General features: G+C 41.3%; 1 protein-coding gene across 5 annotated transcripts in view; it reads left to right on the forward strand.

Moving 5' to 3' along the window:
* Nucleotides 1–2531: 2531 nt before the first annotated feature.
* The window catches only part of mak (male germ cell-associated kinase), a 64497-nt gene continuing 53487 nt past the window's right edge, over nt 2532–13541 (forward strand). For 3 of the 5 annotated variants that reach the window (XM_060900902.1, XM_060900899.1, XM_060900901.1), the window contains exon 1: nt 3152–3235. The gene's annotated coding sequence lies outside the window, so the exon portion shown is untranslated. Of the gene's footprint in view, nt 2567–3151; nt 3236–13541 lie in introns of those variants that run through there. The other 2 variants (XM_060900900.1, XM_060900903.1) reach the window with 2 other exon arrangements.

The raw sequence follows: 13541 nt of genomic DNA on the forward strand, positions 1-13541 counted from the left end.
TATTAATGTTTAGACTGACATTCAGTCTACCACAGTGTGGTAATATGGCGGCCAGATGGCTTCACTCTTCTGTACAGCACGGATTGGAAAATGAGCTATTCAGATCAGCGGTGGCTACACAAAAGTTTTGGAGAGCAGGTGAGCTGAAGCTGGGTTTTAATTGACGGATTCAAAATTTGGCCTGGAGCGCAGCAAAGCATGCCCCGGACACGCCTTCTATTATTAGCAGCCAATTGGATTTTTCTTTTTTCTTCACGTGATTGGACAGTTTTCTACGGACCTTTGCGGCTGTTACTCACTGCTGCTTGTTCGACCAGAGCTTTGACAAGGTGGGAAGTTCAGGTGGACCCACGGAGAAACAAAATTCTGTTATTTCTTCACAAAAACACCCTTCTGTGATTAGGGGATGAGTTTACACTCGAGGCTTCTCCCGCTCTTGTTATGACAAATGGAGCTGGCGAGCTGGATGGATACCGGTAATAATGATGAAGAATGTGATCATGTAGATTTTGTAGATCATATTTAATGGCATGCATTCTTTCATCCTACTTTTTTGGCATCTTTAAATAAAGGCTTTCCTTATAATGTGAATATCTCTTAAAACAAACTAAATAAAAAAGCCAACTAAAACTAGCTCTTTATTCTTCAAAAATAAAAACCAAACTAAAACTGCGTATGCACGCATTAAACTGAACTGAAAAACCAAATTGAAAGATTTAATAATAAAAACTAATGAAAATTTCAAAACTAAAATAACTCTGCTTCCAATACTGCCCCCCCAAGCACCAGCCGCCACTGAGTTTAATTATGAAGATGAATAGGCCTCACCCAATTCACTGATGCAAAATATATATTATCAATATGCTACTGAAGGAGTAAAAACCTAAAAACCCAGTGTTTATTTTATGAATTAAATATAGACCTATTTACAGTTCTGTCTACTGATACACGTTTTTAGTTGTTACGTCACTAAATTTTGATTAGGCTAGAAAGAAAAAAAGCACAACATTATTCATCACACACTTGTGAAATTCCTCTCTGCACTGCACACACATGCGAGCAATGAGCACACACACATACCCAGAGCAGTGGGCAGCCATGCTAACAGTGCCCAGAGAGCAGTTGGGAGTTGGGTGTCTCGCTCAAGGGCACCTCAGCCCACGGCCGCCCCATGTCAACCTAGCCTGGGCCCGCCCATCCTAAGCTTGACGCAACACGAGGGCCTGTTCCGAGCTTAGTCTGGCCAGGCAGACTATCTACAGCATTTCCAAGCTCCCGAAAAATCGGGAACCAATCAACTTTGAGCATCTCCAACGGCCCTGGGTAGAGGCGTGTTCAAGGCAGTGACGTAGTAGAACTGCGACCGGAGGGGGCGTCGTGGCTCAGGTGGTTAGGGCGCCGTGCCGTGAATGCGGGCGACCCGGGTTCGGTTCCGGCCCGGGGTCATTTCCCGATCCCTTCCCGTCTCTCTCTCCCGCTCGTTTCCTGTCTCTGCACTGTCCTGTCCAATGGGGGTGCAAAAAAAAAAAAAGCCCCAAAAAAATCTTTAAAAAAAAAAAAGAACTGCGACCGGAAGCCACAGATTGTTTACAGAATCTATTCCGGAAGCGCTTCATTCACATCACGAACATGGAGCAGCGGCAAGCCTTTAACACAGCGGTAGATGCTGTATTGAAAGCATTCAACGGGAAGTTCTCATTGAAAACGGAGCAAAGAGCAGCCCTGGAGGTATTTATTGAAAGGAAGGACGTTTTCGCCTTGCTTCCGACCGGCTTCGGTAAGAGTTTAATCTACCAGTTAGCCCCGTCACGTCGCATACGTCAGAGGAAAGAGTGATGTGATTGGTTTAAGCTTCATCACAGCCTTTTCTGGCTTCGACCAGTAGCAAACTGAGGCATTTCAGGGAGGCGGGTCAACCACGGGCTCTGGGAAACGGTTTGGCTTAATAGCTTGGCCAGACCAATCGCTCGTAGAGCTTTGAAGTCGCGTTAGCCAGGCTAATGTCAACCTGACTGCATGTCTTTGGACTGTGGGGGAAACCGGAGCACCTAGAGGAAACCCATGCAGACACAGGGAGAACATGCAAACTCCACACAGAAAGGCCCTCGCCGGCCACTGGGCTCGAACCCAGAACCTTCTTGCTGTGAGGCGACTGTGCTAACCACTTACACGACCGTGCCGCCCAATTCACTGATGCAAAATATATATTATCAATATGCTATTGATGGAGTAAAAACCTAAAAACACAGTGTTTATTAATTAAATATAGGCCTATTTACAGTTCTGTCTCCTGATACACATTTTTAGTTGTTACTTCACTAAATTTTGATTAGGCTATAACTAGTAGACTAAGACGATTTATTTGTATGCATAGGCTAAAGCATGCACTTACCTATGTGAACTGTTGATGATTTGTGTTAACTGAAGATAAAAATATCCTCCCTGCTGCAGCTGGTCAATGAATAGTAGCCCCAGTATCACAGGAATAGCGCCGGCCTGCGGCCATTAGGCTCAGACACGAAGGAAAGGTTTGCTAGGTTGTGTGCAGCAGTGGCTCCATCTGCCGGTGAGTATGAGATATATTTTTTAACATGGTCACAAATCCTGAGCACTGAACTGTTTTAAACAGACAAGGTGACATATGGGATCTCTGAGCTAGATTCTTGCATTGGCTCATATAATTTTAAAAATAAGTTCAAAAATCCAGAATAAAGTTAGGTTTAAAAAACAAGTGAAGCAACATTTCATGGCTGTTAGCACTGAAACCTTATGATATATTGTATTATTAAATTTTACTTTTATTTACTCAGTTATACTTTTTTTTCTTTTTTGTAATTCTATTTGTTTGGTGTTGATGTCTGTTTTGGGTGCTGATGTGTTGTTTTTTTTTTTTAAATCTGTTGTTTTGTAGGTTGATTTCTTGTGTGTTATATGTTGTATGTGGACCCCAGATGTCTTTGGCATCAGCTAATGGGGATCCAAATAAAACAAAACAAATTTGTAATCGGGTTAATCCGACGGCAACCTTTAACATTTTTTAAACTACATCCACAAATCTCCAAAATCGCCTTGCCACTGGTAAACAAGATATCCCACAACCCCTGCCTGTCCACGTGACGCAGGGTGTTCATCACGCTTGAGTCCTCGTTGCTATGACGACTATAGTACACGCCTTATCTGGAGAGACCGGACACACAACTTCATTATCTTCTGTCCCAGACAACGGAAAAGGGTGGTGAGTTTAAAAAAAAAAAAAAAAAAAGGAACGGCTGTAGATTAGTTAAACCATACGTTAATTAAAAACACGGAATTAGTGAGTTAGCTGTTACAGCGATGTCTTTCTAGCTGCCTCAAACAAGCCTAATGTAATTATCCAGTTATGGTTGGTTTAGTGATCAAACAACGAAAAAATAAAAAATAAACAACGAACGCTGCCCTGTAAATAATGGTGTACTTGATGGTGGTTCAGATAACCCGTATGCCAATGCACTTTATTTTTCATAAATAGCCAGGTTTTATGTATGGCATGGATTGGTGGCTTAACTTCTGTGTAATCTCGCTCTGCATCATGTAATCACGCTTAAGCCAGTATCTCACTGGGCTGCGACAGCCTGCGACTAGTTGGAGACACAACAATTTCGATAAAATATGCGAATTAGCGACAATTTTCACTTGGAATCACACTGAATTGATACTTACGACACATTTGCGTACGTTGCACGAGTGTTGCACGAATGTTACAAGAACTCACGGCGAACTTTGGTCAAAAATTCGCCAGAAGTTTGTATACCTGTAGCACGAATGTCGTGCGACAATCGCGAAACACAATTGCGATTTTTTTTCAAATTTGTGAGTGTTGTGCGACACTCGCATAACAGTCGTGCGACAGTCGAACAAATGTCGTGCAATAGTTGTGCGACAGCTATGCGTGATGTTTGAGAAATTTGAACCATAAAGACATTTAATCTATTTATACATATAGTCATGTTGCCATACATGTCAACCACGGGCGATTGCTCTAAGACAACGAGGGAGGCTCAGCCTCCTCTAAAAATGACGAACATCGTGTAGGATGAATTGCGCTAGGCTTATGTTATAGCCGACCTTATAACATTGCTATTTCAGATCCAGAATCATAGAAATATATGTGCTCAACCCAACTACAGTGCGAAATCATTCCGTTATAACTTTCCCCAGTTCGCCTAATGTGTGCGTGAGTTTTTCCCCCTCGTGACAACGCGATGCAGCCCAGCCTCAGTGGACTTCAATGGCATTTGGGAGCTATGCGCTTTTCAATATCAAAATGCAAGATGGTTATTGGACAAATACTGCAAAAATGCCCGCCCCACGGACTCCCAGCCTCACAGTGGGAGGGACATGGCAAAGCTTTTCGCGAGGAGACTGGTGATTGGTGAAAGCGGCCGGATATTTTCTTTGATTGACAGCTCGTTTCAAATATAGACAGGCAGCGGTGAATCTCAGTTCAGTCCCATGCGGATTCGCAAGTGCTGTGGTGTATTGTAAGAGATCAGCTTACATTTCGATTTCATTCATTACATACGGTTTCTACCAGCTTTTTTTAGTTTGTATATATTTTCATTGTAAATAAAGTGTAAATATAGTGTTGTCAAGTTTGCTATCTTAGTTCCAGAAATTTCATTTATTTGAGTGACTGAACTTGAACTTGAGGGGGCTAGTCAGCTAGCAAGAAAGCTGCGCACGGATGCCAAGCATTGCTGATTTAATTTTGGCGAAGCCATTTGCCAGTCTTCCTTTCGAGGAAAAAATTAAAATTAAAGAGCAGGGTGGAGTTTGCATGTTCTCCCCGTGTCTGCGTGGGTTTCCTCCGGGTGCTCCGGTTTCCCCCACAGTCCAAAGACATGCAGGTTAGGTTAACTGGTGACTCTAAATTGACCGTAGGTGTGAATGTGAGTGTGAATGGTTGTCAGTGTCTATGTGTCAGCCCTGTGATGACCTGGCGACTTGTCCAGGGTGTACCCCGCCTTTCGCCCGTAGTCAGCTGGGATAGGCTCCAGCTTGCCTGCGACCCTGTAGAAGGATAAAGCGGCTAGAGATAATGAGATGAGATGAGATGAGAAAGAGCAGGGTAGACCAACGCCTCAAATTGACTTGGTGAAAAAGGTAGGGAATAATACTCGTTCCTTTCAGCTCTCCTGGTATGAGAAAGTGAATTGGCTAACAGCAAGTGACCCACATCAACAACAGTAAATAGGCTACTTTAGTAATATGTCATGGATGGACCAAAAATATAGAATCTATTTAAAATGTTTATGCTGAGTATATTTTATTGGAATATACATTTTTCTGGATATGAATTAAACACAGCTACAATTTGGAAAACATTTTTAAACAAAAACACAGCCGAGAACATTTCACACTACAGACCTGGATTAAAAGTGAAGGGTTATCAAAATTGTCAATAAAACATTTCTCAGTCAAAATAAGTAAAATATAGGGAAAGTGTCATTGAATGAAATGTGTGGCACCCAGCTCTATGTTTGGCTCCCCAAGGTCAGTGCTTGTGCCTATTCCAGAACACTCTGCTGTTACTGCTGAGGTTCCTGACAAAGAGCTGCTTTCAATAATGATCAATTTTTAAACAACATGCCACAATTTTAAAATATAAAATGTTAAAATATACCCCCCCAACACCACCATCATGTATATTGGACAGTAGGCTAATGGGCCAAAAGAACCTGTTATTTCACAGTTTGTGACCCTGCCAACAATCAGCCAGATCAGAGGCAAGAGTATGGGCAAAATTTGTTTTTTTTTTCTTTTTTCTTTTAAAATCTGGAAATATCGTAACCGACCAGCCTCCCCTGTTTGAAAGACTACCAGCCGCCACTGATGTCAACCTATACGGAATGTCTGTATTTTATACGGATTTGATTCAATAAACGTAGTATACGGGCGTACAAATAGTTATATGGATTCTTTAAAAAAACTTCAATATTTATTTAAAGCTATAATCAATTCCCACGATGATAAAAGAGCGCATAACATTTACAAACGTACTGTACACCACAGAAAGTACAAACAGCCAGTAAAGAGTCTTATGAAATCGCGCGTTATCTTGTGGTAGTGAGACTTCATTCCACTTCTGATCATGCGCACACTGCATTGCGAGAATCCCGCCAACTGGGAAGTAGCATTTTGTTTGAAAAGCGTATTTCCACCTGAGCGACTTTCACTAGCAACTGAAAAGATTCTGAATGGGCACTCCGGCAAGATCAACACAGACACTTGCTGTGACATGCAGCCTAGTGAGGTATTGGTGCGGAGTGCTAAAAAAAGCTGTCATGGAGTACAATTCAGACCATTAGAGTGACACTTTGTGTTTTTGTCAAACATTGGAGCTTTGTATTCATTCTGAAGGTTTATTGTTATTAATATTGAATAAAAAGTAACTGGGATATATCATTATTAATTATCATTCAAATTTTCGGTAAATTATTTTAATTTGCATCTTGTAAGGATTTTATAAGGGAAATACGGATTTTGGAGGCTGGTTATACAGGTTTGATTGACCAAAGGTTGACATGTATGTGTTGCACATTTTAAAGGTGTTGTTTCCGTAATAAAGTATTTAATTTTTTTCACGGTCCAAATCCTGCACTCTGATTGGCTGGCGAGCGGGTCCGTATCCTATGATACGGACCCCAGTTACGGACCCCGGTTACGGACCTCTGGCGACTCGCTCGTTCACAACAACAAACAACATAGTAGCAATTTTTGTCAACATTTATCTTTTTTATAAGATTTATTTATAAGATTTTATCAAAAATCTTATAAATTTTTGCCAGCATTTCTCAGCATAATAACATTAATTTTACATCATGGATAGCGATAACGACAGTCTTCACAACGAAAGCGAGTTTTACTACCCTGAGGAAGAAGAAATAAAATAAAACATTTCAGGAGAAAGCTAAAAACCTGTAACTGTTGCTAATGCCGAGCAAAAACATGGCTGAATCCTGAATGACTCAATTTTGTATAAATAGGGGACTACATAGGCGGCAAAATGTAGTTTTTTTTTCCTGCCATGGAAATGCACTTGGATACCGAGGAGGAAGCAATTTGCATTACAGCCGTGAATGAGGATTCAAAATAGCATTAATTTTACAGCATGGATAGCAATAACGACAGTCTTCACAGCGAAAGCGAGTTTTACTACCCTGAGGAAGACAAAATAAAAGAAAACATTTCAGGAGAAAGCTAAAAACCTGTAACTTGCTAACACCGAGCAAAAACATGTCTGAATCCTGAATGACTCAATTTTGTATAAATAGGGGACTACATAAGCGGCAAAATGTAGTTTTTTTCCTGCCATGGAAGTGCACTTAAGGTCAGTCTGTATGGTGAAATACCGTGACCTTGGCCTTGAATACTTTCAAGACCTCGGTCATGGTATTTCACGATATGGACCTCCCAGCTGGTAAATAACATATATGTACTGTGTATGAATAGTCACAAACATCACAATAAATGGAGTCACTTATTTGAAAAGTTTGTATTGTGCTTGCACTTCACATACGAATGGCGTCTGTTCTGTCCAACTAAAATTCTATTACAAATATACAATTTATACTCACCTGTTGGCAGGGGTGTGTAAATCTTTCTCCAGTCCTTGTCGTTGTTCTGGATAAGATCATTTATTAACTGATTTTTCATCTCCCTGTTTTTATAATTTTGTTTGGATTTATCATAAAAAATAGGATGATTGAGCCAAAATTCGGCAAGCGTATCCTGGTGTTCATCCTTCCAGGGGTACTGCCGTTTTGCACCACTTGCTGCCTTCATTCTTTTACCTTCCTCGGCAGGCAGGGAAGTAGAGGAAGCCTCAGAGTCCTCCCCATCGGAACCAGGCCCTGGGACTTTCTCAACTTCTATAGGAGCCTGTTGGGCAGGGCCAGTAGTCCCCCTTCCCCTGGACTTGCCTTTCTTGGGTGGCATGGCAAAGTTGTCTCTCAGTTCTCGCACTTCCTGTCTCACAGAAACTGACTTGAGAAGGGTTTGTGACGGCTTTGCGACACCAGCGACGCATTTGCGGCTATTTCGAGAGAAATTTTGTCGCACTAATTTTTTGAACATGTTCAAAATTTCAGCGATGAAGGAGCGACATTTTGCGACTCATGCAAGGAAATTGAGAAGCCCCGCGAATGTTTCAAGACACTTTTGAAACTCTCTCGCGAATGACGTTCGCAATTTGTCGCAAGCTGTCGCAGCCCAGTGAGATATTGGCTTTAAATGATGGAGTGACGTGGTTATGGTAGAAAACTCAGCAAGCGTCTCAAGTAAACTGATTTTCTCACAGCACGTTGGTTACCTATTTTCATGCCGACACTTTAGAGAATGTGGTACATCATTCATCTACTTTGAGAACACTGCTGATGTCATTTATTCTCTTATACTTGTCTAATTCCTCCTAAACCCTTTTCGAGCTGATTATTTGGCCAGCTGTCAGTAGAGTGTATGTAGCAAAGCACTACAGATGGGTTAAGGCTGCCTTAAATCCTCTAGCTTTTAAAATGGATATGTTTGTTATTTTAGGAAAATGCATTTGCATTGCTTAGGATGAGAGTATTGGTTACACCGTGCTTTCTCACTTTGTGCTTAGATGTGTTTTAGTATCAAGGTTTGCAATTATTATTATTATTATTATTATTATTAATAATTTTTTTTACACAAATACAGTTGTAGAGGTATCACGCAGTTTAATTAGCTTAACACTTTTATAATACATAAAGATAATTCTGATTATTTTTACTGACCATGCATTGGTAAATGTTATTGAGAATACAAAGGTCTAGGATGGTCTTTTTCTAATCCTGTTAAATAGCTAATGATTTGAGTCACATGTATAATGTAAAATAGTCAGTACAGCAGATAGAGGATTTGAAAATGGCTTCAAATCTGGTTTAAAATCCAATTAGCATGCTGGCTGATCAGGAACTGACAGCACTATGCTGATCCAAGATCTTATTTCCAGTCTCTATCTGTGCTAATTCACCTACCAAAATAATTTCCCCCTCAGGACATCATTCTGTGCCTGGTAAATCAAAACACAGACCAGGTTGATGATGTCAAGCAGAAAACAATGTGTTGAATAAAAGCTTTGTTTCCTAGTTTTGTGTTGACTTCATTCTGTCTATTTTGCAAGCATGCCTGGAAGTCACTGCACAGGAGAGACAAATTCCTGCCACATTTGTAATATTTTTAGACTGGCTTTCTTGGTTCTTTCCACTGCTGATGGTGGCTCTTAAAATAATATAAAGGGAAAAAATCCCTCCTGTTTATATTAGTTAGATGTCATTTTGATTCAGAGTAGAGCCCAGTTAAACAAGATACAGTGTAGTGAGTTTGGACATCCACAGGACAAATTAAGACAAAGAAATGCATTTTATAACCAGGTATTGTGTTAGGTTTCATAGATTGTACTTTATCACCAGTGACAAAACTGGTCATATATATGGAGGATATTGCACGGTGGCATGAAGATATAAAGTTCATCTTCTCATGTTGAAAAAAAAAATCACATTTTTCAGACAAAGTACATCATGGATCTGAGTGCGATAGTTTCAGATGTTTCACTCCGATTATGTCACTCCCAATGTTTTCCTGCTGACTTGATGCGTGTTGTCAAAATGGCGAACCGGTTTAGATTTAAAATTCTTTTGATGAATCTGGATGCATATATACACAGACACACATAGTGCCTTGCAAAAGTATTCATCCCCCTTAGTGTTTGTCCTGTTTTGTCACATTACAAGCTGGTATTAAAATGGATTTTTGGGGGGTGAGCACCATTTGATTTAGACAACATGCCTACCACTTTAAAGGTGCACATTGTTTTTTTTATTGTGATGCAAACAATAATTTAGATGAAAAAACAGAAATCTGGAGTGTGCATACAGTGGTGCTTGAAAGTTTGTGAACCCTTTAGAATTTTCTATATTTCTGCATAAATATGACCTAAAACAACATCAGATTTTCACAGAAGTCCTAAAAGTAGATAAAGAGAACCCAGTTAAACAAATGAGACAAAAATATTATACTTGGTCATTTACTTATTGAGGAAAATGATCCAATATTACATATCTGTGAGTGGCAAAAGTATGTGAACCTTTGCATTCAGTATCTGGTGTGACCCCCTTGTGCTGCAATAACTGCAATGAAACGTTTCCGGTAACTTGATCAGTCCTGCACACCGGCTTGGAGGAATTTTAGCCCATTCCTCTGTACAGAACAGCTTCAACTCTGGAATGTTGGTGGGTTTCCTCACATGAACTGCTCACTTCAGGTCCTTCCACAACATTTCCATTGGATTAAGGTCAGGACTTTGACTTGGCCATTCCAAAACATTAACTTTATTCTTCTTGAACCATTCTTTGATAGAATGATTTGTGTGCTTAGGGTCGTTGTCTTGCTGCATGACCCACCATCTCTTGAGATTCAGTTCATGGACAGATGTCCTGACATTTTCCTTTAGAATTCGCTGGTATAATTCAGAATTCATTGTTCCATCAATGATGGCAAGCCGTCCTGGCCCGGATGCAGCAAAACAGGCCCAAACCATGATACTACCACCACCATGTTTCACAGATGAGATAAGGTTCTTATGCTGGAATGCAGTGTTTTCCTTTCTCCAAACATAACGCTTCTCATTTAAACCAAAAGGTTCTATTTGGTCTCATCCGTCCACAAAACATTTTTCCAATAGCCTTCTTGCTTGTCCACGTGATCTTTAGCAAACTGCAGATGAGTAGCAGTGTTCTTTTTGGAGAGCAGTGGCTTTCTCCTGGCAACCCTGCCATGCACACCATTGTTGTTCAGTGTTCTCCTGATGGTGGACTCATGAACATTAACAATAGCCAATGTGAAAGAGGCCTTCAGTTGGTTAGAAGTTACCCTGGGGCCCTTTGTGACCTCACTGACTATTATACGCCTTGCTCTTGGAGTGATCTTTGTTGGTCGACCACTCCTGGGGAGGGTAACAATGGTCTTGAATTTCCTCCATTTGTTCACAATCTGTCTGATTGTGGATTGGTGGAGTCCAAACTCTTTAGAGATGGTTTTGTAACCTTTTCCAGCCTGATAAGCATCAGCAACGCTTTTTCTGAGGTCCTCAGAAATCTCCTTTGTTCGTGCCATGATACACTTCCACAAGCATGTGTTGTGAAGATCAGACTTTGATAGATCCCTGTTCTTTAAATAAAATGGTGCCCACTCACACCTGATTGTCATCCCATTGATTGAAAACACCTGACTTTAATTTCACCTTCAAATTAACTGCTAATCCTAGAGGTTCACATATTTTGATACTCACAGATATGTAATATTGGATCATTTTCCTCAATAAATAAATGACCAAGTATAATATTTTTTGTCTCATTTGTTTAACTGGGTTCTCTTTATCTACTTTTAGGACTTGTGTGAAAATCTGATGTTGTTTTAGATCATATTTATGCAGAAATATAGAAAATTCTAAAGGGTTCACAAACTTTCAAGCACCGCTGTAGGTATTCACCCCCCTCAAAGTCAATACTTTGTAGAACCACCTTTTGCTGCAGTTACAGCTGCAAGTCCCTTAGGCTATGTCTCTATAAGCTTAGGACATCTAGCCACTGGGATTTTTGCCCATTCCTCAAGGCAGAACTGCTCCAACTCCTTCAAGTTAGATGGGTTGCACTGGCGTACAGCGATCTTCAAGTTATGCCACAGATTCTCAATTGGATTGAGGTCTGGGCTTTGACTAGGTCATTTCAAGACATTTAAATGTTTCTCCTTAAACCACTCCAGTGGTAGACCTTCATCCCAGTCTGAAACCTCTGGTTGACTCAAACAGGTTTTCCTCCAGAATTGCTCTGTATTTAGTGCCATCCATCTTTCCTTCAGTCCTGACCAGCTTTCCTGTCCCTGCAGATGAAAAAACATCCCCACAGCATGACGCTACCACCACCATGCTTCATTGTCGGGATGGTGTTCTCAGGGTGTTGGGTTTGTACCACACATGGCATTTCCCATGATGGCCTCATTTGACCAGAGAATCATCTTCCATGTGTTTGGGGAGTCTGCCACATGCTGCTGTGCAAACTCCAAAGGTGTTTTCTTCAGCAATGGCTTTTTTTCTGGCCACTCTTCCATAAAGCCCTGCTCTGTGGGGTGTACAGCTTAAAGTGGCCCTATGGACAGATACTCCAATCTCCGCTGTGGATCTGTGCAGCTCCTTCAGTGTTATCTTTGGTGTCTTTATTGCATCTCTGATTAATGCTCTCCTTGCCTGGTCTGTGAGTTTTGGTGGGCGGCCTTCTCTTGTTAGGTTTGTAGTGGTGCCATGTTCTTTCCATTTTGCTCTAATGGATTTAATGGTGCGCCCTGGGATATTCAAAGTTTGGGATTTTTTTTTATAATAACACAACCGGGGCGGCACGGTGGTGTAGTTAGCGCTGTCGCCTCACAGCAAGAAGGTCTGGGTTCGAGCCCCGTGGCCGGCGAGGGCCTTTCTGTGCAGAGTTTGCATGTTCTCCCCATGTCCGCGTGGGTTTCCTCCGGGTGCTCCGGTTTCCCCCACAGTCCAAAGACATGCAGGTTAGGTTAACTGGTGACGCTAAATTGACCGTAGGTGTGAATGTGAGTGTGGTGCCCTGTGTCTGGTCGGAGTTTTATCACACCACTCCTGTGAAGGACGGCCCCATGAGGACAGTTGAGGGTTATACCTGGAGGATGCTCTGGACTCTTACAGTAATGCTTTTATGGCTGAGGACTACAGTTGTCTTGCTAACTTTAGGACTGCAGTTATCATGAACAGTTTTGCACTCAATTTTCCATCAATGAAGAGTTATAACATCAACGAAACTGTCCTCATGTTAAAACTGTTAATATTATAGTCAGGCTGTCTGTTGTTACCCAAATGAGGATGGGTTCCCTTTTGAGTCTGGTTCCTCTCGAGGTTTCTTCCTCATGTCGTCTGAGGGAGTTTTTCCTTGCCACCGTCGCCACAGGCTTGCTCATTGGGGATAGATTAGGGATAAAATTAGCTCATGTTTTAAGTCGTTCAAATTCTATAAAGCTGCTTTGCGACAATGTTTATTGTTAAAAGCGCTATGCAAATAAACTTGACTTGAATGGTTGTCTGTGTCTATGTGTCAGCCCTGTGATGACCTGGCGACTTGTCCAGGGTGTACCCTGCCTTTCGCCCGTAGTCAGCTGGGATAGGCTCCAGCTTGCCTGTGACCCTGTAGAACAGGATAAAGCGGCTAGAGATAATGAGATGAGATGAATAACACAACCCTGATCTATACTTCTCCACAATTTTGTCTCTGGCCTGTTTGGAGTGCTCCTTGGTTCTCATGTTGCTTGCTTAGTAGCGTTGCAGAGTAAGGGTCCTTCCAGAACAGGTTGATTTATACAGACATCATGTGACAGATCATGTGACACTTTGATTGCACAAAGGTGGATCTTAATCAACTAATTATGTGACTTATGAAGTGAATTGGTAGGACGACCTCTTATTTAGG

This window comes from Neoarius graeffei, chromosome 19 (assembly GCF_027579695.1).
Source record: "Neoarius graeffei isolate fNeoGra1 chromosome 19, fNeoGra1.pri, whole genome shotgun sequence".
NCBI classification, from domain to species: domain Eukaryota; kingdom Metazoa; phylum Chordata; class Actinopteri; order Siluriformes; family Ariidae; genus Neoarius; species Neoarius graeffei.